We start from the raw sequence: 26,933 nt of genomic DNA on the forward strand, positions 1-26,933 counted from the left end.
TTTGACAAACTGATTTTATTTCCTTTTGATATATGTTTTTTAATGGGATTACTGAATCATATGATAGTTCCATTTTTAATTTTTTAATGAATCCTTATAGTGTTATTTATAATGGATGTACTGATTTACATTCTCACCAACAGTGTATAAGAGTTCCCTTTTTCCTGCAGTCTCACTAGCATCTGTCATTATTTTGTCTTTTTGATAATAGCTATTTTAACTACAGCAAGGTGATATCATATTGTGGTTTTGATTTGCATTTCTCTGATGATTAGTGATGTAGAGTTTTTTTTCATATAACTGTTGGCCACTTGCATATCTTCTTTTAATAAATGTCTATTCAGGTGTTTTGCCTGTTTCTAATTAGATTATTTGTTTTATTCCTACTGAGTTGTTTGAGTTCCTTATATAATCTAGACATTAACTCCTTGACAGATAAGTAATTTGCAAATACTTTCTTCTGTTCTGAAGGTTGCCTTTTCACTTTATTGAGTGTTTCCTTTCCTGTGCAGAAAATTTTCAGTTTGATATAGTCTCATTTGTCTATTTTTGCTTTTGTTGTCCATGCTTTTAAGGTCTTATTCAGAAAATCCTTGCCCGGTCCAATATCATGAAGCATTTCCCCTGTGTTTTCTGGGTAAACAAACATTTTGGTCTGAGAAAATCAGTTTCACAATTGTCATAAAATAATGATATACTTTTCCATTCACTTGTCTTTTTGCAAAGGGTTTTCTGTCCATTTAATCAAATTTTATCTAAATGATAAATGTTAACTGCAAGATAACATTTCAATTGTCTCTGTGAATCCAGACTACCCAGTTGTATTAGTCCATTCTTACATGGCTATACAGAACTACCCGAGACTGAGTAATTTATAAAGAAAAGAGGTTTAATTTACTCACAGTCCCACAGCCTGTACAGGAAGCATGGCTGGGAAGTCCTCAGGAAACTTACAATCATGGCAAAATGTGAAAGAGAAGTAGGTAAGTCTTCACATGGCTAGCAGGAGAGAGACAGAGTGATGGGGAAGTGCTACACACTTTTAAATAACCAGATCTTGTGAGAACTTACTATCATGAGATCAGCAAGAAGAAAACTTGCCCCAATGACCCATTCACCTTTGATTAGGTCTCTCCTCCAACACTGGAGATTACAATTCAACATGAGACTTGAGTGGGGACACAGAGACAAAACGTATCATTCTGCCCCTGGTCCCTCCAAAATCTTATGTCCTTTTCACATAAGGACAATCCCAATTCAAAGGACAATCATGCTTTTTCAACAGTTCCCCAAAGCCTAAACCCATTCCAGCATTAACTCAGAAGTTCACGTCTAAAGTTTCACCTGAGACAATGTAAATCCCTCTACCTATGAGCCTGTAAAATAAAAAACTAGTTACTTCCAAGATACAATGGGGGTACAGGCATTGGGCAGATGATCTCATTCCAAAATAAAGAAATTGGCCAAAACAAAGGGGCTACAGGCTCTACGCAAGTCTAAAATCTAGCAGGGTAGTCATTAAATCTTAAAGCTCCAAAATAATCTCCTTTGATTAGATGTCTTACATCCAGGACACAGTGATGCAAACAATTGGCCTCAAGGTCTTGGGCAGTGCTTTTCCTGTGGCTCTGCAGGGTACAGCCCCCACCGTTGTTTTCATAGGCTGGCATTGAGTGCCTGCAGCTTTTCCAAATTCACAGAGCAAGCTGTTGGTGGATCTACCATTTTGGGGGCTGGAGGATGGTGGCCCTCTTTTCACAGCTCCACTAGGCAGTGCCCCATTGGGGACTCAGTGTGAGGAATCCAACTCCACATTTCCTCTCTGCACTGTCCTAGTAGAGGTTCGCCATGAGGACTCCACGCCTGCAGCAAAATTCTTCCTGGACATCAAGGCATTTCCACACATCCTCTAAAATCTAGGCAGAAGCTCCCAAGTCTCAAATCTTGCTGTCTGCACACCCACAGGCTTAACATCATGTGAAAGCTGCCAAGGCTTACAGCTTGCATCCTTTAGAGCAGAAGCCTAAGACATTGTATCTGGGGCCCATTTAGCTATGGATGGAGCTGGAACAGCTGGGAGGCAGGGCACCATGTCCTGAGGCTGCACAGAGCAGCTAGCCTTTGCCTGGCTCATGAAACCATTTTTCCCTCCTAGACTTCTGGGCCTGTGATGGGAGGGGCTTCCATCAAGTTCTCTGAAATGCCTTGGAGGTATTTTTCCCATTGCCTTGACTATCAACATTTGTTTCCTGTTTACATTTGCAAATTTCTGCAGCTAGCTTGAATTTCTCCTCCAAAAATGGGTTTTTATTTTCTATCACATGGTCAGCCTGCAATTTTTTCAAACTTTTATGCTTTGCTTCCCTTTTAAATACAAGTTCCAGTTTCAGACAATCTCTTTGTTTATGCAAATAAGCATACACTGTTCGAAACAGCCAGGCAACTTCTTCAATGCTTTACTGCTTAGATGTTTCTTCCACCACATACCCTCAATCATCTCTTTCAAGTTCAAAGTCCCACAGATCCCTACAGCAGGGGCACAATGTCAGTCTCTTTGCTTAGTTATAGAAACAGTGACCTTTAAGAGTTCATAATAAGTTCCTCATCTCCATCTGAGACTTCCTCAGCTGTCCATATCACTAACAGCATTTTGGTCACAACACTTAACAAGTCTCTAGGAAGTTCCAGACTTTCCCTCATCTTCCTGTCTTCTTCTAAGCCCTCAAAACTGTTCCAACCTCTGCCTGTTACCCAGTTCCAAAGCTGCTTCCATATTTTCAGGAATATTTATAGCAATGCCCCCCTTCTCTGGTACCAATTTTCTGTATTAGTATGTTCTTACACAGCTATAAAAAACTACCTGAGATTGAGTAATTTATAAAGAAAAGAGGTTTAATTGACTCACAGTTCTGCAGGCTGTACAGGAAGCATGGTTAGGTAGGCCACAGGAAACTTACAATTATGGCAAAAGGTGAAAATGAAGGAGGCATGTCTTCCATGGCTGGCAGGAGGGAGAAAGTGAAGAAGGAATTGCTACACATTTTCAAACAACCAGATCTCGTGAGAACTCACTCACTCTTATGCAAACAACAAGGAAGAAATCTGCTCTCATGTTCCAATCACCTCCAACTAGGTTGCCCCTCAAATACTGGGAATTACAATTCAACATGAGATTTGAGTGGGGACAGAGAGCCAAACCATATCACTAGATAACATTTATTTCTACTGTTTTGATTATATTTATCCTTGTATTTGGAAATTATTATAATTTTTTCCTATATATCAATAGTAATTTAGTTTGCTATGGCATCCACAACAAAATACCATAGACTAGGTGGCTTAAACAACAGAAATTTATTTTCTCACAATTCTGGAGGCTGGAACTTTTTAGAGTGGGATGCAGCATGGTTGGGTTCTGGTGAGGGCTCTCTTTCTGGCTTGCAGATGGCCACCTTCTTTCTGTGTTCTCATGTGGTAGAGACAGAGCTCTAGTTTCTCTTCCTATTTTTAGGAAGTCACGAGTTCTACTTCATAAGGGCCCCACTCTTATAGCCTCACCCACCATGATCATCTCCTTAAAGACCCTGTTTCCAGTAGAGTCACATGGGGGTTAGGGCTTCAACATATTAATTTTTGGATTATGCAGTTCTCTCCATAGCACATGAATTTTGTTTTAGCAGGTTTTCCTGGTATGTTTCATCAAAAAGTCCACTTTGAACCCTCTCAAATGATTAACACTGCTAATTTGATTGTCTAGTTATGAAATTTAGGCTTGAAAATAGCTTCAGAAACACTGATGCCAAAGTAAAATTTTCGTAATGGAGGCTACTGCTGCTAATCCTGTCTCAGAATAAATGTGTTTTTTTAATTGTTTGATGTTGCCAATATTCAAAGTTAGACACATCGGTGTTTGTTCAATTCCACTCTACCCTAGCACTGGTACCATTTTAGCACATTGATAGAAAGATAGGGGATGGCAGAAAGAGATTGTGTGTGTGCATGTGTGTGTGTGACACACTCACACACTCCTACCTGAATAGTGTAATATAAATGCAAATAAACTTATTGATGGACAAAGGAGTCCTTGATTAAATACCACAGGAGAGCAGAACTAAAATGTAACTCTTATTTTTTGAAACAACAGTTTATAATTCAAATAATGCTCTTCTAACCAAAGGACAAGAAATGAATCCAAATTATAATTCTGATAACCTTTATAACTTGGGCCTAGCCAGTAAGATGAAAAATATGGAAAATATGGCTCTAAACTCCTGTAGGCTGTAAAGGAAATTATTCACTGAGGATAAGAGAAGAAAGCTGTCTTTCAAGCACCTCAAAATATTATGCAGTCAAGTAGACCAGGCAAATATAAGACAGATAGCATTCAACACAAGCTCTTTTTCATATTTAAAGGGCAACTGGGTCGAAGCTAAGATCTCTGGCTCTAAGATAAAAGGATTTCAATTTTCAAAAAGTGTTCTGCAAAGAAATTACAAAGGAAGAAGATAATGTTATCAAAAGCGATTCTAGCGTCTTTGTTGGGCCCTAAAGACAAAGTCTCTAAGTCACCATTGTGTTCTGCACTAGTGTGGATTCTGTTTCAGCATGACCGGATCCCCAGATCTACTGCTTCAGAAAGCAACAGGGCCAGGTCTGTGTAAGAAGGAGAGGGAGCAAGCTTATTAAAGCAGAGGGTAACGGAAATCTCTGAGGGATTTCTGCTGTCGCACAGGTGAAATGATTAACCTTCCATGCCAAACTCAAATACTTTACTTTTTTTTTTTTTTTCTACAAAAGAAAAGTACTCAGCAAGTAGGAGACACTTTCTGGAAGCCCTCATAATACCAGCTAAGGAAGCTGCTTAATCCAAAGGGCTCATAAATTTCATAGCTGAGTTTGCAAATAGATGTACTTATAATTATAAGATTAAAATGAACCAATACTCTGAGTCCTTCAGTGACTTGGAGGCTTTGATGATGCCATCTAACTGACAGTCTTCTAAGGAAAATGTAAATGTACAATGATCCCCACAGTGCGAGTCAAAGCTATGTAGCCATCATGGCCTTGGTGAGTACCTCCATGTGGTTCCTCATGGTCCAGGCACTGTGTAGCAGCACCAAGGGCAGGGGGAAGAAATTACTATCCTCCTCACTTTGTTTATTGTGCAGTTACAGGTGAAGCTCTGAACTGGGGCAAGTGCAGCTACTAATCTTTTGCAAAAGGAGTAAGCAGCCAGACCTACAGGCCCCTAGAAAACAATAAGAAAAAGAAAATTGCCATGAACAATGAGGGTGTCGAGGATTGTTTAATAAAATAAAAAAATGAGGTTTGGCCTGGACACTGGAGAGTGGCATGATCTTCTGTAAGAGTAGCCTCATGGATAATGGAATGGAATGTGGTGTGATTTTGCTCTGAACATAGAATTAGCACGGGCTGGAAAGCAGTTTATGTTACGTAAATAAAGAGCAATAGCTAAAGTAGAAGCTATTGCTAGTATGAAGAACATTTTAAGGCTTCGAGTGAGAATTCAGAATTCAGTGCTGTAATTGAGAACTACCAGCTTTTGAAAAGAGCACTGCCATTCATCAGTGAGTATTCACAGGAAGGACTGGTTAATTTTGTCTTAGAGTGGATGGGTAGTAAACAGAAGGGGTTAAAACACAGATTCTCCAGTTCAACCTGCCTTCATTTTAACCTCAGTTTGACCTCTTCTTGCTGCGAGATCCAGGAAAAGTTATTTAATCTTTCTGAGCATTAGTTCCTAATATATAACATGGGACTATTAGTAGCCTCCATGTGTTTCTAGGGTATACAGTAAAAATATATCTACAAAGAAAGTCATTAAATGAATGCTTCAGGACCTCTTAGTTTCTCCATTGTCCCTAGGAAAATCTCTAGCAATTCCGTGTCCATAATTTTCTATCTGGTTTTCTAAAGAGGCAACCTCAATTTGTATAAGCTTTAAGTCCCACAGAATGTAGACACACCCCTATGTATGTAGGGTATTTAGCTCATATAGAATTCACCCTGAAAATAATAATTATATATCAAAATTATATTAATGTTCTCTATATTTCTTTATTATTGTCACCCTCTCCTTATGAACACTTGGTAATTCTTAGCAATAGATGATCTAGCTAAACTCTTTCGTAGTTCTGGAAAATATGTATCCATTGGTGTGAGAAATAGTACCAAATTTGCATGTTCTCTAGCATTTTCTTTCAAATAAATTAAGAATAAATTTTGGGAAAAAGAGAAAAGTATTGTCAAAATATTTACAAAATAAAAAAAAATGCTTGTAAGTATTTCAACTACAATCTTTCCAGAGGTAAAAACATGAAGGCGGCTATTGCTTAATCTAGGTAATCGATGGTCAAGAAAACTACAAGAGAGAAAGCTCCTTCAGACATGAGTTAAAAACCAGTTAGACTTTGTTATAGGTAGACAAAATGGCTCCTGCTTTTCCACTTCAAATTGATGGGTGTGGGATCCAGCAACCTGAATTTTAACAAGTTCTCCAGGTGATTCTCATGCACACTAAAGTTTGAAACCATCAAGCTAGAAGAATGGCATCCGACCAATTCAGTTGGTGTGCAGAACAGAGAAGTGCTTGGAGCTGTGGCCCAGTAACCAAGTAAAAACAAATAGATAAAGAGATAGGAGGAGATCCAGAATAAATTGATGCCACAAAATCCAAAATACCAAAGTTCAAACAAGGAGGTTGAGGTTGAACAAGTGACCAGTGGACAGAGACATCAATATTTACAGACTGAAAACATGTCCTATTGTTTTAACATCCTGGAGGCCACTGTTGATCACAAGAAGGAACATGCCCCTAAGTGCTTGGGATGCAAGTCAGACTGCAGTGGGTTGATGAGCAATGACATTGAACCACAAATGTCTAGGTATTTAAAAATGTGTGGCTCCATAAAGAAACAGAAAGATGATAATGAGGGAGAATTGTTGAGTCAACAAAGAAAAGACTCCCCCCATTAGAATAAATTTGAAGATGTTAACATATACTAAGAGAAGAAATTGAAAAGAGAAGGGGTTAAGTCTTTAGAAAACATTATAGTGGCTTTAAAAAGAGAGGTAAGGAAGGAGGAATTTTAGGAAGTTTGTGTAATAAATTGGTGGTCCAAAGATAGCAGGTAGAAACACACAAAATAATTACAAAACACTATTTTAAATATATAGACATCCACTCATATACCTACAGATATATAACACACGTTTTATGTGTATGTATGTATATAAGCTTTTTTTGTTGATGAAGAAATTCCGGCATCTCCTACCAAGTGAAGTTCATGACTGATTTGTCCTCTGGTCCTGCCTCAGTGCCCACATAGGTTCCATTAACTTGCCCATTTTGACACCCACCCAAAGGGGCGTGTGTATGCGTGTGTGTGTGTGTGTGTGTGTGATGTAGCAGATGTTGAAAACGGAAGTTAGTATTAAAAGTTGAAAAAAGTGGCCTGGTACGGTGGCTCACATCTGTAATGCCAGCACTTTGAGAGGCCAAGGCAGGTGGATCACGAGGTCAGGAGATCGAGACCATCCTGGCTAACACGGTGAAACCCTGTCTCTACTAAAAATACAGAAAATTAGCCGGGCATGGTGACGGGCACCTGTAGTCCCAGCTACTCGGGAGGCTGAGGCAGGAGAATGGTGTGAACTTGGGAGGCAGAGCTTGAAGTGAGCCGGGATCACGCCACTGCCCTCCCGCCTGGGCAACAGAGCGAGACTTGTCTCAAAAAAAGTTGAAAAAAGCATAGTATATGTCATAAACAAGATCAAATTCATATATACGTATGTCCACAGTTCCCATTTCTTCTGTATCCTGCAATAGATGTTGAAATTACATTTAATCTAATAATTTGAATAACTGTAGAATTATTTGTGGTATTCCTAGAAGATTTATCTGTCTCAGCATATCTTACCTACCCATGTAAGTGCCAGGTGAAAGTCCCTCTAAATTCAAATAATTTCTGGGAAAGCATACTAAAAAATAGAAGCCATGAACTACTTTAATGAGCAATTTTCATTTGTGCTTCTCACACCTCACCTACCCCCCATCACTTTTTATTGTGGCCCAAATCATTAAGCTGAAATAGCATGATAGGGAAAGGGTGTAAATTAATAAAGTGCAGATTTAGATCTCTCGCTTCCTAAGTTCATGGATTCTTTGCATCAGAAACACTGCTGTGTAGACAAAGTGTTGAATACTTTTACTGTCAGTTGTGGCCCCTTTATTCAAGTCTTATTTTCACAGACCCATCGGTCCCAGGTGCCATACATCTTTAGCCAGAAAGATTACTTTATTACCACATTCATCAATTTGTACTCTGGGCTTGAGTTAGAAGTGACTTGGAAAGACAAAACTGTTACTTTAGTAATTGAATATGAAAGTCTTATTAGGATCCACTTTCACTAATCTGATATGAAAGTCACTAATGCAATATGACTTTAACACTGTATAAGCAACAATAAATTCTGATATGATATGAATATTAATATAATGCAATGGGATACTGCTAATATGTTAATGTGATGAGATACTACTAACAAGATATGAGGACCTTGATTGAAAAAATTAATATTACCTCGCCATAATTCTCTGAAACTGCAGTCACCAGTTTCCAAGATAGCTCTTGTCGAGATTTTAGAAATAAATCATTTGCTTTTAGAGTCATAGGCAAAATAAAAGGTCATATTATTTGGATGTTCCAGGTTATGAAATATTTGTGAATATGGTAAATGATTGCTGCTTGCGTTCTTCTTATTCCAATTGTGTGCATCTAGTGATTAAGTTACATAAGTTATATAAAATGCAAGTTAACACTGTCTCAGACATCAATATGGACTTATCTACACTCTGGGAGAAAAGATAAGGAAAAGTGGTAAGGCATGTGTATCCCTATACAACACCAAACAGGCGGATAATCTGTTAGTCATTAAAACATTATGATTGTGTTGTCCTTCCATTTTCAAACTTTTTGCACTCCTTCCTAAATAAGTGCAATTCTGGACTTGTATCTCTTACATTAACACCACTCCAAGAAGATTCAGGCACAAGCTAGTGAATATTTTATCATAAATCATGATATGTGGATGACGTTAATTTCACTCTAAGTTTTGACAAGTTTTAGTGCTTCAGTTCTGTTATGAACAATATGTCTCAGAACTCATAATGACAAATGTCAAGATTCCAGGGCTGAACACCACTAGTACAGACATCCAAGGAGTGGCCCAAATCTCCACTATTTAGCTTAGTCTTGTAACTATACAAATTGGCCATAATACCTTTAAAGATCTAGTAAATTGAAATAAACATTACCATGACCAATTATAAACATATAAATAGAGAGTCAAGGGTTTTTTTTTTAATAGGATGCCTAATAGACAAACAAATTGTGTAAAATCTTGCCAATCCACGTCTACATAAAATTTCAAGGCATAGGGTAGCTGGGACCGATTATTACCATTTCTAAATCAGTTTATTTTACTTAGAGATTTTTTGTAACAAGAAAATATAGCCACAAATTTATAGAAATGGACTCAGTGGAGGCCTGGGAGTGAGGTGATTGTTACATAATTGGTACATTTTCATGGCAGTAATACTTACTCAATAAGTCACGCATAATAAGGAAAGGAAGTGAATTCTAAGTCCAAAGATGTAAATGAACTGATAAAACATTGGGCCTACTGGTTGGTAGTGACATTTATTGTTGGCACAGGTAGAAGCTAAATTAAGCTAACACATAATTTCATAAACTCTGACAAATCAAAAATGTTAACACAATTTCTTCCTCATTTGCTGAAAGAAAATTGAACCCCAAGTTAGCATACAGTAACAAATGCTTCCTTCTCATTTACCTATCATCTGGATGAAACGAGGTGATATCTACATAATAACAACAAATTGACATTTTATTTACAATAAAAAGCAAAAAATTAATGATAAGGGAAAATAAATATATCTTTTTTAATTGAAGAAAAGGAAGTGAATTTTTAAGAGGATTAAATTGGTTATTTTATCCACTACTGCCAATTTCAGAGTGGCTAGAACTGATTAGTAGTTATGGCAAATTCTATTATTGGTACATTATTTGATGTATGTTTCTTAATGACTAAATATATCTAATTATCAGTTTGATGTTGTTTTCCAGCTTGATTGTACTATGTCAGAGTGTATATATATTAGTATTATTATTTACAATTTCAGGTCTTTAGATTTGTTGAGAGTTGTTTGATGGATAATGTGATGTATTTGGGTTTTCCCAGGGATCCTCCTCATGGTGGGCTTGCACTCCAACTATTAGTATTTCGATCCTGTAGCCTCCCATGAATGTCAGCAGCATTTCTCAAATTCTCTGCTGTGTCTAATGAAGTGGGCACACATATTATCTAGTAAAAATAGCGTTTTAAAGTCCTGGATAATTTTCTTCTTTTTGTTCTTGGCCTAGTCATTCTTTACTACCTTATTTTATACATACATAATATTAAACATATATTATATGACCTATGTAAATATATGACAGTATAGATTATGAATATACATGTGTTATATATTATTTATAATACACAATTATGTATATATAATTTATATATGTAATTATATAATCTAATTCTGTACATATGTATATATAATTCATATCTATTTAAATTATTTTATATATATATAGAGAGAGAGAGAGAGAAACACACACACACACATACTTTTTAGCTTTTTAGTTTTTCTAAATGTGAGGAATGCCTCAAATTTCCAAGCCTAATGATAATGGCTCCTTCATATCTCTTGACACTTTTTTTTTTTTGGCACAATTTCCGTGTCTTTGACTTTATATGAAACTTTCTGAAAAATTTTATAGGCAAGGTTTTTTACATCATTAATTTTCTTTTCTGCTGTGCCCATTTTGTGTAAGATGACACCAACTGAGTATTTAATTTTTATTGTTATTTTTATATTCAGGCTCTCTAGTTAGTTCTATTTTCTTGATCCCATTTTTATAGACGAAATGTTATTTCTGATCCTTTCCAGAAAATTAGTTATGTTTATGTTTATGTTTTGTGGAGTATTTCCTTGGCTACAACTTATTTAATCTGTCAAAATGCACTGTCTTTGTTAACAAACTGTAGGGAGCGTTCATTTGGTCAGCACTTTTGTAGCTGTAGTGCTTTGTGCCTCTATTTGTGGCAACTTTGGATCATGCTGCCTTCTTGGGGTTATGGTCCAGAGATCCTGCTTTGTCTTGCATTCTACAATGCATGCAGACAAGAGTCAGAAAGGGGAAAAACAGACTGTCAGTTAGTGGCTTGGGTGCCCTTTATTTCCCACAAAGCATCACCAGCCCCTTGAGAGCTGCTTTGTCTCTAGTCCAAGATCCTGGAGTGTGTGTTGCTTCTTGGGCGCTATCAGCCCAGTACTGCTCACAACATGAAGGCAGTGGGGTAATCGGTAACCATGCCTCTGACTGCTCTCATTCTGACACCCCAACTGATCACATTGCTTGGTGCCCCTCTCCTTCGCTTGCTCTAAGTTCCACCAGTTAGGAAATAGTTCTCTGCATGTCTCTGTTACAGGCTCTCTCCTGCTTACCCTGGACTGTGGCTTCCTCTTTAATCCTATCTTCTGCTTTTCTCCTTTTATGGTTCTCCCATGGGTTCCACTCCTCTGAGGTCACCACATCATTTTTACTGTGTTATAGGTTTATTTTCTTTTTATTAATCTGCTCCACTATTTTTAGGAAGGTGCTATGAGACAAATATTCTGCAGAATAAACATAGTATGTCTTCTTGAAATGAAAAATCTCTCTAGATAAGAATGATTTCAAGAGGTGAAAGTAGATAAGGGTGTTTCAGGGCAGACCAGAACACCTCGAATACATAGCCCTAGGTGAGTCACTGTAGTGGGAGACACTGAAAAGCGAGACTTAATGTGCAGAAACAGAGTGCCAGGGACATGGGGAGAAAAGGCTGAAAGGAAAAGGAGAGTGAGGAAGGTAGGGAATTTACACTGGTGGGAGTTTTTTTGTGACCAGTGTCAGAGCCCCTGTTTTGTTTCCGAATGTGGGAAAAATGGTAACATGGCAACAGGCGAAGTCCTTTAGTTTTGTTCGTCTGCTTGTATTTAATGCAGTTTCCATTTCATCTGTAAATTATGTCCCAGCTGGAGGATACTGAGATTGATAAAACTTAGTTATATATTAGCAGAAGGACTAACCAAGTATAATGAGATGGAGTCCAGTTGGCTGGACTATCTAGTCTTAAGAAAGGCAGTGAATATCACAGCATTTACTGACCCACATATTTTCTACCTGCCATGACTACAGGCTCCCACACAGTCTCATGCATTAAAGTTTCATTGCCTCCGTTAGCAATTAAATAGTAAGTTTTCACTGCCTATAAGGCACTAGGTTAGGCATTTTTGAGGATAAAACATGAACAAATTGTTGTTCCTGTATTCAAGAAGCTTACAGTCTTGGAGAAAAACTGTTATGCACGTTACAATACCGAGTAAAAGTCATAATTTTAACTTAAAAAGGCAAAGAGGTTATACCACTTTAGATGACAGGGAAATAAAGTCTAAAAAATCACAGTTTTAGAAGTGGAACATTACAAAGAGAAATACCTCAAATAGAGGCAAAGCAATAAGAAAGGCTTGGACATGTTTGGGGTACAATAGTTTATTTACTCAAGCACAGAATTCTTTAGAGAGAGTAGTGTGCCAGATTTTAATGTAGAATAAACATAGTATGTCTTGGACCATTTCTTGCAAATCCTTGAGTGTCAGGCTAAATACTTGTAGCCTGGCTCCCACCCAGTTTGAAATCAAAATTGAGGGATCCTTATACTGAAGATTGGAAATCCGTGAAGCAAATATTAACCCCATCTCTCTCTAGCTAACCCTGGCCCACCCAAAACAGGGGGCTCTGGTGAGCAATAGTTAATGAGTTAATTCCACACAATGCAATAGATGGTTGGATTTCTCACTTTCACTGTTGAGTGAAGGAAAGAAGGCAGAAGCTGTCTTCTCCATACTTAATGCCGTGGGGGAGGTTCTCAGTGCATGGGATGTTGTAGGAATGATTGCATGCATGCAAGAACTTTGCTGGTGAGAGCACAAAGATAGAAAACACCGTTTGCAGGGGTAGCAGGGTAGAGTAAATTATTTCTATGTTGTATTATAAGTTTGAGTTAATCAGTTGCACAAAAGAAGAAAAATGGCACAGTCGAAGGACTGAGCTTCTGGATTCAAAACAGAGAATTTAACGAGGCAAGATTTCACATCTGGCTAACAGTGCACAAACTATCATGGTGTCGGTAATGGTCCCAGCTCTTGAATTCTCCCCAGCCAACCCCACTTGCTCCAGCACAATAGGCACTTTGTACCCTCAGGGATCAGCCTCCTCCATGACCACCCTCACCCTCTGGAAAACAGATTCATTCCCACACATCACAACTCTCACATGTTTCCATCCAAGGACATTTTCTTAGAACCAAAATTAAATTCACCAGGAACCATAATATATAATGTAAATAAACTCAAATTTAAAGCGGAAACATTAATGCTGTTAAATTTTATTTATCTTTGCAAACATTTTATAAAGTAAACTCAATTAAATGTATTTGCCATCTAGAATACATTTTGTGTTTTTTTTTTAGACAACAACAAAATAAAAGTTTGTTTAAACTCTGAATAAGATAGAAAACATAATCATAGTCATGGAGACTTGAATCTAACAAGGGAGAAAACTTTGGCTACATTTGCTTAGGTTCTAACTTATCTTCCTCAAAAACAGATGAGAATACTGAAGTTTGGATAGTATCAGGATTGTTGTCAGATTTTTTGTTTGCCCGCTACCAACTTCTATAAAATGAAGTGTTCCCTTTGACCACTGTAGAAGTTGTAAGAAGAGCAGCATTGGGCCAAATGGATAACAAATGTGTATTTAGTATTTCTAATTGTTATTCCTGTGCAGTATATAAATCCACCAGAATTAGCATTGTCTTCTAGAGATATAAGATGTATTTCAGTAGCAGGCAACTTTATAGATAACTTGCCTACTGCTTATCATAAAAATTAAATGAGATACTGTCAAATGTCAAATATTTATGATCTTGTAAGAACCATGAGTAACTGCAGTAAAAAGAACCTTGAAGTTAACAGCCAAGTCTAAACCATGCCCTCCATTCAGAATAAATTACTATTTCAAACTAAATTAAGAGTTTTTCTACATCTTATCCTACCCACAGCATGGGATGTTTCTGGTATTCCTGATTGACAGATAAGGAAACCAAGGCCCAGAGGATGAGATGTTGTGCAAATTCATGGGTCTATAATGTAGGGGAGCTGGAATTTGAGGCCAGACTCTCAGACCCCAGAGTGTATATTTTAAACCCAATTCCACACAGCCTTCAAGAATTGGTGTTAACCAGTTGAATGAGAAATGTTGGTCAAAGGCTCTCTTATGCTGAGAATACAGGATTTCCTAGGCTGATAAGAAGATGGAGGAGAAAGGGCTGGAACCCAAGAGAAAAGAGTTTTTCAAATAAAATCCCTAACATATCTCTCACCCACCAACCACGGTCGTGATAAAGCTTTATCTGTAGAGCAGGAGGCCACAGGATGTGTTAGCCTAGAGCTAACTCTTCATATTTTCAATCTGACAGTAGGTCATCCACGCAAACTAGGGAAGTTCCAATTAAAAGTCAGTATGACACACCAGAGCAGGGCTAGGTAGAGAGGCACAGTCATGACCGGATCCAAAAGGGATACAATGTTTTCTAGTTGCCAAGGGGCCAAATAAACTAATTGTAGTCGGAGGATTCAGTGGGAATCCATGAGAACGTTGCTTAAGTTCATCTGTAAAATAGGAATAATCATAGTTCCTGTAGAGAATTTTATAAATATTAAATGAGATATAATTCTTAAAAGCACTTAACACATTGCCTAAAGCTGTGCCCAGACATCTTGTTTAAAATCTTCCTCTCACAGTGTATTTGTTTGCTTGTTTTTGTGTGAAGCTCATATTCCACTTCTTGAATACATGGAAAGGGCAAAGGGACTCGTGGCCATTGAAATCTGAGGGTAATATGGGAACAAATGTGAGCGTGAGTTGGGTTGGCATCTCCTAGGCACAGCCTTGGAAAGTCATTTGGCAGGAGGAACTGCAAGTTTTACACTTCGAGAAGCCAAGAAGAAAATAGACACGGAAGTGAAGGAATCATTGTTACATGTGACTCCATGAGAGGAAGATGAAAGCCGAGATCACAGGAAATGCAGCAGGCAGTAGTTTGTTAAAAATGAAAAGTAACTAATTTTAGTTAGAAACTTTCTTTGGCTGCAATTACGTTCATCTGAAACTAGTTGTTGATTCAAAGTCAAACGTCTGTAGTGTTAAAATTATTCATGATATGAAAAAAAATCACCCAAGTCTCCTGCCTATATAAATATGTATGGAGGGATGCAGGCTGTTTGTATGCACAATAGGATAGCAATGGCTAAAGCTTTTCTCCCATAGTGATCTCCCATAACCACCCACTGCTAAATCATTTTGTAATGCAGTAGTCCTTCATTATCCGAGGTTTCACTCTCCGTAGTTTTGATTACCTATAGTCAACTGTGATCCAAAAATATTAAATGGAAAATTCCAGAAATAAACAATTCATAATTATAATACACCATTTGGAAGAGCCCAGGATGTGAATCCTCCCTTCGCCCAGTGTCTCCACTCTGTCTACCCTCCTGTCCATGAGTCACTTCATAGCAGTCTTGGTTTTCAGATCAACTGTCATGCTATTGCGGCACCTGTGTTCAAGTCATCTTTATTTTGCTTAATAATGGTCCAAAAATACTAGTGTACTCTGCCTACTTTATAAATTAAACTTTTTATAGATTCGTATGTATAGGCAAAATCGTAGCATATATAGGGTTCAGTACTAGCCACGGCTTCGGGCATCCACTGGAGGTCTTGAAATGTATCCCCCACAGATAACCTGGTGGATTAGAAAATGTATCAGAGCTCACTCTTCCAGAGACGTTGCTTTAGGTAGTGTAGGAAGGAACAGACTTAAAAAGGTTAGTGTCACACATCCCTCTCTGCAGGACTTCTCCCTTTTCCAGAAAGCACTTATTAAAAACAGGAGTCTGTGGAGTGCAGAGGGGAGTGAGGGGTCTGCAAGTATTGTATATTAGTCTGTTGAAAAGCAGGTTGGAGAAAATATTAAGGTGCATGGCTTCAAATAGCAAAAGGACTGTCTCGTACAGTAATTAACTTTGTTTTTCTTCAAAAAGTAGGATGAGAATCCAAAAAAAATAGAGAATGAGTTCAATATTTTCTCAGTAGAATAACTTTCTAATGAACTCCTCAAGACAGAGCAGGTATTATGGGAACGTTGAGTCTCCTGAGATTTGCAGTATTCAAATGATTCTCATATATGATCTGTTCACACAGAAGCTCTAGTGTGATTCTTGCCTCAGGTAGGGAAACCCTTATTCCAGACTTTGCAATGTAACTCTGTGCAGAGCCCCAACAGTGCCCATGCTCACTAGTCATTCTGAAGCTGCTTCTTCATGACGGGAAAGACCAAAGCCAAGTCAGTTATTGTGAAATTCATCACTATCATATCCATAAAAGAAGAGCAGTTTTAAAGCTTCCCCCAAAATCTTCCCTTTCACATTTAATGAAATAGAACAAAACAAGCCCAGTTACCCATATCATTTATTTGTGTTTCTCCATTCACCAAAGGCAGCCATGATTCTGATGCTTATATATCTGTGTATGTGTGTCTGTCTGTCTGTCTATCTATCTATCTATCTATCTATCTATCTATCTATCTATCTATCATCTATCTATCATCTATCTATCATCTATCTATCTATCTATCATCTATCTATCTAACATCTATCTATCTATCTATCTATCTATCTATCTATCTATCATCTATCTAATCTATCTATCCATCCATCCATCCATCTATCCAGCCTCCTGTGTGCTTTTATATTTTTTCTTTATATATCAAATTTTCCATAAACAATATATGGTACCATTTTGTTTGGCTTAAAAAGGCATGTAAATTTTCAACTTCTTTTCCTCAGTATTGTTTTTAGGTCTATTTATTTTAATACAAGTTGATCTAGAGCATTCATATACCGCTTCATTATAAGAATAATGTTAGATATTTTTCTTTACCAGACTGATAAGCAAAGCACACTCTCCCATTTATTTTTCAGTTTTCCACAGTGTTGCAATAAACATATTTGTATGAATCTCCATCAGCACATGTTCAAACAAATGTTTTCTAAGGTAAGATGCCAGAAATTGGAATATATGTATCATAAACTATAGACAGTTTTGACTTCCCTGCATTTCATCCAATCACTCTGCAAAATAGTGGTACCAAAGTACACTGATATTTGCAATTTATAAAAGGTTATATTCCTAAGGTTTTCACCAAACGTGGTTATCATATTTATCTAATTTTGTTCATCTGACACGTATGCAATTTTAAATATTTTGATTTAAATCTCTTTTATTAGTAGTAAAGTTAGGTGGTGTGGTTTTTGTTTTTTGTTTGCCAGTAGATTTCTTCTCTGAATTGGATAAATTTATGAGGGAATTTTCATAATTGCTACAGTAAAAGTTCCTACTGATTGAGTCAGTGTATATCTCTCCAGTAATTTTGATACTATTATATTTTCTTCAATAATTTTTCAAAATTGTTTTTGTAAACTGTACATCTTTTGTTAGATTTATTTCTAGGTTCTTTGTAGATGAAATTATAAATTGCTATATTTTTAGAAATTAACATATCTAATCATTACTTGAGTGTGGAAATACCACCAATTTTTCTTTATATTGATCATCTCTGTTTCAATAATTGTACTGAAATATCCTATTTGTTATAATGGAATGTTTGTATATTCTCTTCCCTTGGATATTTTTTTGCCAACGATTATAGGATCTGTGAATAATGAATATGTTATTTTGTCCTTAAATTACTTAGAACTTTAATTTTACTTAGAGCTTTCTTTTAGTTCTGTCCAGTTCTCCAATGAAATGAAGAGCAGCATTGCATTCTTCAGTCATTTCTATGAACTCAAAAATTGTTTGCTAAAAATCGTCTTTGTATTTACTAGTTATTTATGGTCTACCAACAAGTTCCTCGGAGAATTATGTTTAAAACCCTCAAATCTAATTTTATAGTTTTCCATTTTCCTTTTATTTCTGTCCATTTCTTTTCTTGTCTTTTTGCTTTTTTTTCTTTTTCTTTTTTTTTAAGATGTGGTCTCACTCTGTCACCCAGGATGGAGTGCAGTGGCATGATCGTGGCCCACTGTAGCCTCTACCTCCCCAAGCTCAGGTGATCCTTCCATCTCAGCCTCCTAGGTAGCTAGGACTACAGGCATGCCTCATTAAACCCAGCTAAATTTTGTACTTTGTGTAGAGACGGGGTTTCTCCATGTTGCCCAGGCTGGTCTTGAACACCTAGTCTCAAGTGTTCTGCCTGCCTCAGCCTCCCAAAGTGGTAGGATTACAAGCTTGAACCACCCTGTACAGCCTCTATTTCTTATGAGGCTTTGTTTTTTAAGATTGTAATGTGTTCCTTATGACTTAAATATTTTAGAGTTATACAATTACCTTCTTTAATAAATATTTTATTTTATTTTTTCTTTTCTTACAGAATGTTTTGGGTGATATTTTAAAAGTTCCTCTAGATTTGTTTCTGACTAGTCTTTGCCAATAGGTATCTTTTCAATCATTGTACTTCCAAACTTTTTCTTGGTTCTTCATGTTTTACATTTCAGTCATATAAATAGCATGAAGAACATTTTTCCTTGGGTTGTAGCCTGCAGGTCCCAGTTTTATTTTAGAAAATCCCAGTTCTTAGTTCTCATTTAGCTCAGGCCTATGGCATTGTCCCTTCTTTATGTAAGTAGATTAAAATCCAAGGCGTGAGCTGTTATTGGCCCCCTTATCTTCACTGCTTTCTGTATGCTTTGGGAAAGTGAATATTTCTCTTTCTTTTGTACAAACTCAGCCATGTATTAAATATTTTTGGTCATATTTTATTTCATTTTATTTAACATGCTGTAGTGGGAGAATGTCAGCACTATTTTAGTCCACCATTTTGCTAGAAACAGACCACTCCAGACCCAGTTCTATTTTGAAATTACCCACAGCCTCTTAAATCATACTTTCCATCTATAATTAGACTTATTGCCTAGTGATCAGTCATTTGTGTTAACAAAGAACAATTAAAAGCTTGAGGCTTGGCCAGGCATGGTGGCTCACACCTGTAATCCCAGCACTTTGGGAGGCTGAGGCAGGTGGATCACCTGACATCAGGGGTTCAAGACCAGCCTGGCCAATATGGTGAAACCCCATCTCTACTAAAAACAAAAATTAGCTTGGTATGGTGCACACCCCTGTAATACCAGCTACTTGGGATCCTGAAGCATGAGAATTGCTTGAACCTGGAAGGTGAAGGTTGCAGTGAGCTGAGATTGTGCCACTGCACTCCAGCCTGGGTGACAGAGTGAGACTATTTTATCTTATGGCAATTTTATATTTTAGGGTCCTTTTCTTGTACATACTCAACTTGATGCTAGTAGGTAAAGCAGTTACACACTATATTTGCTATTTTATGGATGGCAAAATGGAAACTTAAAGAGTAGAATGAAAAGATTGAGAGAAAAAGCCACAGTCTCTCCATCTCTCAGTCCCAGACGTCACCACTACACAGCACTTCTGGCATGCCATGACTCATTGCATTTAAGACTGAGTCAAAAGCTTGTCTATCCTAACAATGGAGGCCATGAGGAAATGGTGAGTAAAAGTGGGAAATAGAAAACATCACAGTCCAGTGGGATGCCCCACCAACTTGGAAGTCTTTTTCATTTTTGCATTTGCAATATACTCAAATAAAGTTTAAGGTTTATTGAACCGAATTAAAATAATTTTATATTCATCTATTTGGGAGATTGTCAAAAAGACGTAGTTATGGTAGAGAAGACAGAAATATGTTTAACTTTTTTTTGAAACCCATTAAACCTCAATAGTGTATTCCATTCTTGTCATTAACAAGAATTAGACAATTTGTACTGTGAAAAATAAAAATAATAATTTATCATTGGTAACACTCTTTTTAACTTATTTTATAATTTTTATTTGAATTGTTTAATGTTGCAATATAAATATCCTTGTCTAACAAGGATTGTTTAGTGACTGATTAAGGCAATCAATCACTAAATCATGTCTCGTATGTTATTTGAGTGTTCTCTCTGTTCAGGTTCTTGGTCTAAATACTGAGGAATGTACAAAGAAGAATCGAGCCTGATGCCTACCTTCCATGCTCTTAAAACCCAACAAGACTGGCCGGCGCCTATAGTCCCAGCTACTCGGTAGGCTGGGGCAGAATGGCGTGAACCCAGGAGGCATAGCTTGCAGTGAGCCGAGATTGGACTACTGTACTCTAGCCTAGGCAACGGAGTGAGACTCCGTCAAAAACAAACAAAAAAAACAAACACAAAGAACAAGACATTTTTTGGATATAATTTATGTAAGCATATTATTACATAAGTTTCTAGTTAAAAAGCTATTTTAGGACAGATAAAAATAAAGTCATAGAAGTTGAATGAAAAGAAATAGTAACGCTATCCATGTGGAAATCAGGTTTCTATGAGAGGTTATAATTCTCTCATAGAAATTCTTATATGGTTCTTTTTCTTAAGTGATGAGAAAATTGGTGATGCCCCAGTATTAAATGGGTTATCAAAGATACAGAGACCATTAATGACAACTTGGACAAATCTCAAGTCTTCTGAATTCTCATCCAGTACATCTACTAAGATTCTTGTTAATGTATTAATAAAGGATAAAATATATGGTACTTAACAAATTTCTAAGGAAACATATACATTTAAAGTAAAATGATATGGTTTAGCTATTATATTTCTGAGTTTTAAACACAGGCAGAAGAATCAACCTAATATGTCTTTGACTTTAAAACTTCAATAGAATTCCCATATGTATGTCATTGAAATCACACCCTAACTGAGTCAGCTTAACAACCAGTAATCCATCTCAATTGTAATGAGAAGATGATGAGGTCCATGCCTTCAATGGCAGAAAAGTAACTGAGACTGTTTGTGTGGTGCTGAAGCTGCAGCCACTGGCTCTAGAGATCAGTTTGATAGCATTTCTTCTCAACTCCACATTCAATTATGTCATATAAAATCAGCTATGGTGGGAGTATTTACACCATGGAAATTAGCAAAAGCTACAAATCAGGGATAATTTTTGTTTGTTTGTATTAGATCAGTTTGCTAAAAATTTACTAGCACATAATTTGGCTTTCTATTCCTTCAATAGAAGATGGAATCAAATTAAGTCATTCTTTAAGACCAGCAGGGTTATAGCTCGAAGACCTATTTCCTCACCCTCCTTCTGCTGTGGATGGACCAAACCACTGGCATAATCAAAAGCAGCAAACAAACACCATCAGAGGTTTTCCCACACCCAGCCAGGGCGAAAATGTAATTAGTAAAAAATGCTAGGCGAGAGCATTGTGTGACCAGAACTATTCAATCAGAAAGTGCTGATTGAACACATATAAGCACAATCAAAGCCTTTATTTAAATAGGGGTTACAGTCCTAATAAAATACAAAGGGAAGTAGGGGCATAGGCCTCCTCGACAGGTAATGAAAGAAAAAATTAAACTCATCCAATTACATCTGGGGAAAAATCCATTACCTATAACAGAGAGAGGACTGCCCCAGGAAAATTCAGATGCAAAACTAATAACGAAGGCACACTGTCCTTTCAACAGATTCTAAATGAGCTCTAATTTTCTTATATCCACCATTCCCAAACTATATAAATTTCAACTAAGCAGAAAAAAGTGACATGCTAGCACAATTGTTATTCCAAACAGGCCCAGCTGCTTGCTCACCTTAATTAGACCTAATCCCAAAAGGGAGCCAATCTTTCCTTATTTTCTTCTATGAGCTCACCTGATTTCCCTCAACTTTTCTTTTCTAATAGATTTTGCTGTAACCTTTCAGCAACTGTCATTTTAGATACTCTCCCAGGAATCACAGTATCTCTGGTTCCTTGGCCAAACAGAACTTGAGCTCGTGAGGCACAGAAGAGGAGAAAATTGGGGTGCTGATCTGACAGCAGAGTGTTTGTAGGAAAAGTTCAACTTAGCCACCCTCCTTTAAATCCCTTGCTATCTCGTATGCATATGTGTACATATATTTCTGTTGATATTTGGAAATCTAGAATGATAGAATTAAATACATTTGAGATCATCTTGTCCTGCCCTCTATTGAATGACTTTTGAAATGGCTTTCAGATACAATGGTGAAAAGTAAATCTTAAAGGCTCAATTTTGTCAGGGAACTGAAGGGGTCTTACAAGCTGAAAAGTAGTTAACCCCTTAAGAGCCTACATCCTGTGAAGGAATTCTGCTGCTGTCAGTGGTATTCAGTTTCGTTGGGCACTAAACTCTGTGAGAACTTAAGATACCTCCTAAAACTACTTTTGTCTCTAATGTGACCAGTGCAAGCTGGAAGTGTTCCTTAAATGTTTGTAAAGAGAATTTGGCTTCAAGTCATAGAAACAAAGTTCTATTTGATATTAGAGCTGCAAATGAATTTGGGTATCCTTCCAATGAAAGGAATTTATCCAAGGTCTGTTGGTTATACATCAACTCAGTAAATACTTACAGAACAAGGTGGACCAGTGGATGCTTTTGGTTTTATGAGCTGTGTATGAGTACAAAAACCCTTCTCTCTCTCTCTCTCTCAAAAAAAAAAAAAGGCGTTTTGAAAGAAAAGATAGGACTTTACTTATACACACAAAACAAAGTAGAAATTAGAAAATGTGGGCTGGGCACGGTGGCTCACGCCTGTAATCCCAGCACTTTGGGAGGCTGAGGCAGGCGGGTCATGAGTTCAGGGGCTCAAGACCAGCCTGACTAATATGGTGAAACCGTGTCTGTACTAAAAATACAAAAATTAGCCGGGCATGGTGGCATGCACCTGTAGTCCCAGCTTCTTGGGAGGCTGAGGCAGGAGAATCGCTTGAACCTGGGAGGCAGAGATTGCAATGAGCCAAGATCACGCCACTGCACTCCACCCTGGGTGACAGAGCAAGACTCCGTCTCAAAAATAAAATAAAATAAAATGAAAGAAATTAGAGAACAAGTTGTCCACTATTCCATATATGATAGAGAAGCACTGACCCAGAGAAATTCAGAGAAGGAGCAGCTGCCCATGGGCTGAAAAGACTACAGGATTTTTCATAGAGTAGGTAAAACTTAATCAAAACTTTGAAAGCTCAGTAATATTTAGAAAACATTTTGGAAAATATATAGCCAAAGCAATGTAAGATAATCCGATAAAAACCTGAAAGCATATATATAAGCTTCGTGTGCTTCCAGAAGAGTGAAAGAAATTAACAAACATTTTTTTGACCATGCAATCTGCATTGATCTCTTAACTAAAAGCTGATAGTACTTATTGCTCATCTGATGTATATTCCTATATTGTCACTCAAATCTTGAATCTTTATTCAACATTTCATGCATATATATCATGTCTTCTCAAATAGCAGCAAACTCCTGAGGGCAAGAGCAGCATATAATATTCTTTATGTTCCCACAAATGCATTATGCATTCCCATATCCCCTAATGTATTAGATAAGTAGAAATAGCAATATAATCTGCATTGATTAAAGGATGAACACAAGGAGATGAAGAAAAGAAGGAAAAAGAAGATACGGAGAAGGGGTAGAAAGGAAGAAAGGAGGACAGTTGTCCAAGTGGATGACGTGAAATTGGAATGTACAACCCAGACACAGGAAAGGTTGCTTTCTTCTCCATCCCCAAATGCCTTTGCCTGCCCTCATCAGTTTCACAATAATGCTACTATGAGTTCGACTGAACAACACCTATTTTCAAAACACAGCCTGAGAAATTGGACACAAATAAGTGTTCACTAACTGAAAAAGGTAACATTTAAAAATAAATCTGGCAAGAACTGCCACCTCTCTATCCCCACACATTTTTAGTGGAAACCCCTGTATTTGTTCTGTTTGCTGAATTTGAGGAATGTCTTTATTAAGGAAAACAACGAAGCCCAAACTAGATGCCTCCCAGCTAGCTATTTTTACAAAAGCAGTTACATTTGGGCAAATGCCTCCATTTCGGTCCCATTAACAAAGATCCTCAAAAACACTACCACGCATACTTCATTTTCATGTCTTTTTCTTTTTCTTTCTCATAGTGTCTCTTTTCTGAGCGTGCAGTAATAACATGCCATCAGTGTCACCTCTACAAAGGCATAACTTCAGTTTGGGCAAGTGTAACTATTCCCAGAGTAAGTCGCCAGACAGGCATTTGCTCAAATTAGCTTTAAAAAAGTTGTCACATCTGTGTATGTGGGATGTCTTTGGAGTGTAGAAAGAAAGAAAGCAGAGAAATTTATTCTTTCAAAAATCTGCCACTGCAAATTCCTGCCACCCATTCTCATGGTTTTTTTTTTTTTTTTTTTTTTTTTAAGGCAGTTTGTGCTTATATGGGGGTGGGAAGAGCAGTTAAAGGAAAAGAGAGGGAGAGGCTGACAGATAGAAAGAGAGAGACTGGTATTTTCCTAAGATTCATCAGAAAAAATTACCCTGCCATCTGACAAAACAGAATAACAGAGCACTCCTCCCCCCAGCACAAAAGGCTTTGGAAGGCAGTTGTAGTGCTCGCAGAAGGAGACATCCAATCACCAATTGGGAAGGAAGAGAGGTAGAAGCAACAGTTGAGACACTCATACATATTCATGACATTTGCAACTACAGCTTCCTGATTTTAACCTAGCAAAAGAACATTCAGGACACAGCTCCACCATTTTCAAGATCATTACAAAGGCATAACAACCTACTGATAATTCACTTCTTATCTTACATGATCAAGAAATAGAAGGTGGTATGAAAACTGATCAACTGGACAGCTGCTTTGTCAAGGATAACGGATGCTACCTTCCCACTCTCATCCTGGGTACTCATCAACAGATGTGTAAATAGTTGGTCATGTGCTAGATACAGTGATGGAAAGCATGGTCCCTGTGCTTGAAATGCATTTAGTCTAGTTGAAAAGGCCAAGCACACATGAAACAACAAGTGCATATAACAAAACAATCCATAGCACATACTAGATTATCAAATCCAGAGGGAGGAAATCATCTTCATCTCCACCAAAGGTTTTTATCACATTCCCCATTCTCCCATACCTATGTCAAAAAACAAAAACCAGAAAAAAAAAATCCTGCTCTCAGAAGATGTCTTGCAGTCTGACAGTCCTGTCTTGAATATTTAGAATACAGGATTGTGCAAAACCTATGAGAATTGTTCTTTCAATAATCATTAAATGAGCACCTTTTATCTTTTACATGCTCATATATATATGAGCAAATACATATATTTCTCCATACATATATGGAGAAAGAAAGAGAAATCTCCCCCCCACCCAATTCTTCTTTCTTTTCACTCTGGGCTAGAATGGATGTGTCTGGGAGGAGACCTGGGAAGTTAGGGTGGAACTAATTCTTGCCAACCACTCCACCCCACCCCACCCATACCTATAATAAAGCAGCACATTATCTCTTGCAATGGTAGAAGAGAATAACACAATGGGTCTTGAAAGGACCTCCCTTGATGAATAATTGAATTTTATTACTCCACTTCAATATCATTTTCTTATAAATGCTATCCTCTAGCCCCCAGACTTTATCATACCCCTTTATAATTCACTTTTATCACACTGCATTTCCTCTTCATTATCTCATCTCTAATTAAATAATCAATAAAGTAATTATTTATTAAAAGACCATGTGCCCTACTAGAATATAAACTCATTGAAGGAACAGACTTCATCTCCTTCACTTCCCTATTATTTAGCACCACAAAGAGTGTTTGAGAATTCTACTTCCTTGACAAATATTTATTAATCGAATAGAAAGGCTTAGAAGGTTGTTTATATAATTAGTTAACCAATTTTTAGTAAGCCAGTAATTCTTAGCCCTCTCAGCCATACTACCTCTGCTTCATAAGCCAGTAATTCTAAAATTCCCCTTACCATGTGTTGCGATTCAACTTTTTGAGCTTTAATTACATTAAACATTAAGAAAAAATACATTCAAACTCTTATTTGGGGTGTTCTTAAATAGCACAAATTCTAAACAAGGGTTTCGTAAGTTTTCAGTATGCACTTTTTCAAACAGGCTGTGATCAAATGCCTCAGTGATTCCACTTCTATAGTCACATTTGTTCTATTGAATAGTTTGGATATTATTCTTGAAAAAAAATTTAGCTTTTCTAAATCTCATATTTACAAATATGGGAATGAAGATTCTGAGACCATAATTATTTCCCAGTAACAAAGACAATGTGTCAGGCTGATTAATGAGCAAGTTGAAACCAAAATGTAAGCTTATGAAAGTTTACAAATTTCTTAAATGCTCAGGCCCATGGTATTTCTCCAATCACGTATTTTTTTTTTTTTTTTAAGGGCGAATAAGGCCAAAAAAATGGAGAGAATCTTTGAGATGTCTTTTCTGAGAGCTAATGTGTGTTCTTGTTGTTTTCTCTTCCCAGTTTATCTGATAGTTTATAAAGTTTCTTCTACCCTTAACCACTCCCTGCTTAAAATTTACAATGTTCCAGGGAAGAAAGGCTGCTATGACCATCCTAAATCAGAAAAATGAGGTAACCACCTTCAAGTAACCTCTGCCTAATCACAGAGAAATACTAACTCCTTGGATTATCCTGAGAAATCAATTCAATCAAAATATTCAATCTATTTGAGAATGAAGAGACAATGAGGAAAGAGAATTTATTTGCATCTTATAACTGTCTATGTTTATTTTTAAATTAT

This window comes from Nomascus leucogenys, chromosome 4, assembly GCF_006542625.1.
Source record: "Nomascus leucogenys isolate Asia chromosome 4, Asia_NLE_v1, whole genome shotgun sequence".
In the NCBI taxonomy this organism is placed as follows: domain Eukaryota; kingdom Metazoa; phylum Chordata; class Mammalia; order Primates; family Hylobatidae; genus Nomascus; species Nomascus leucogenys.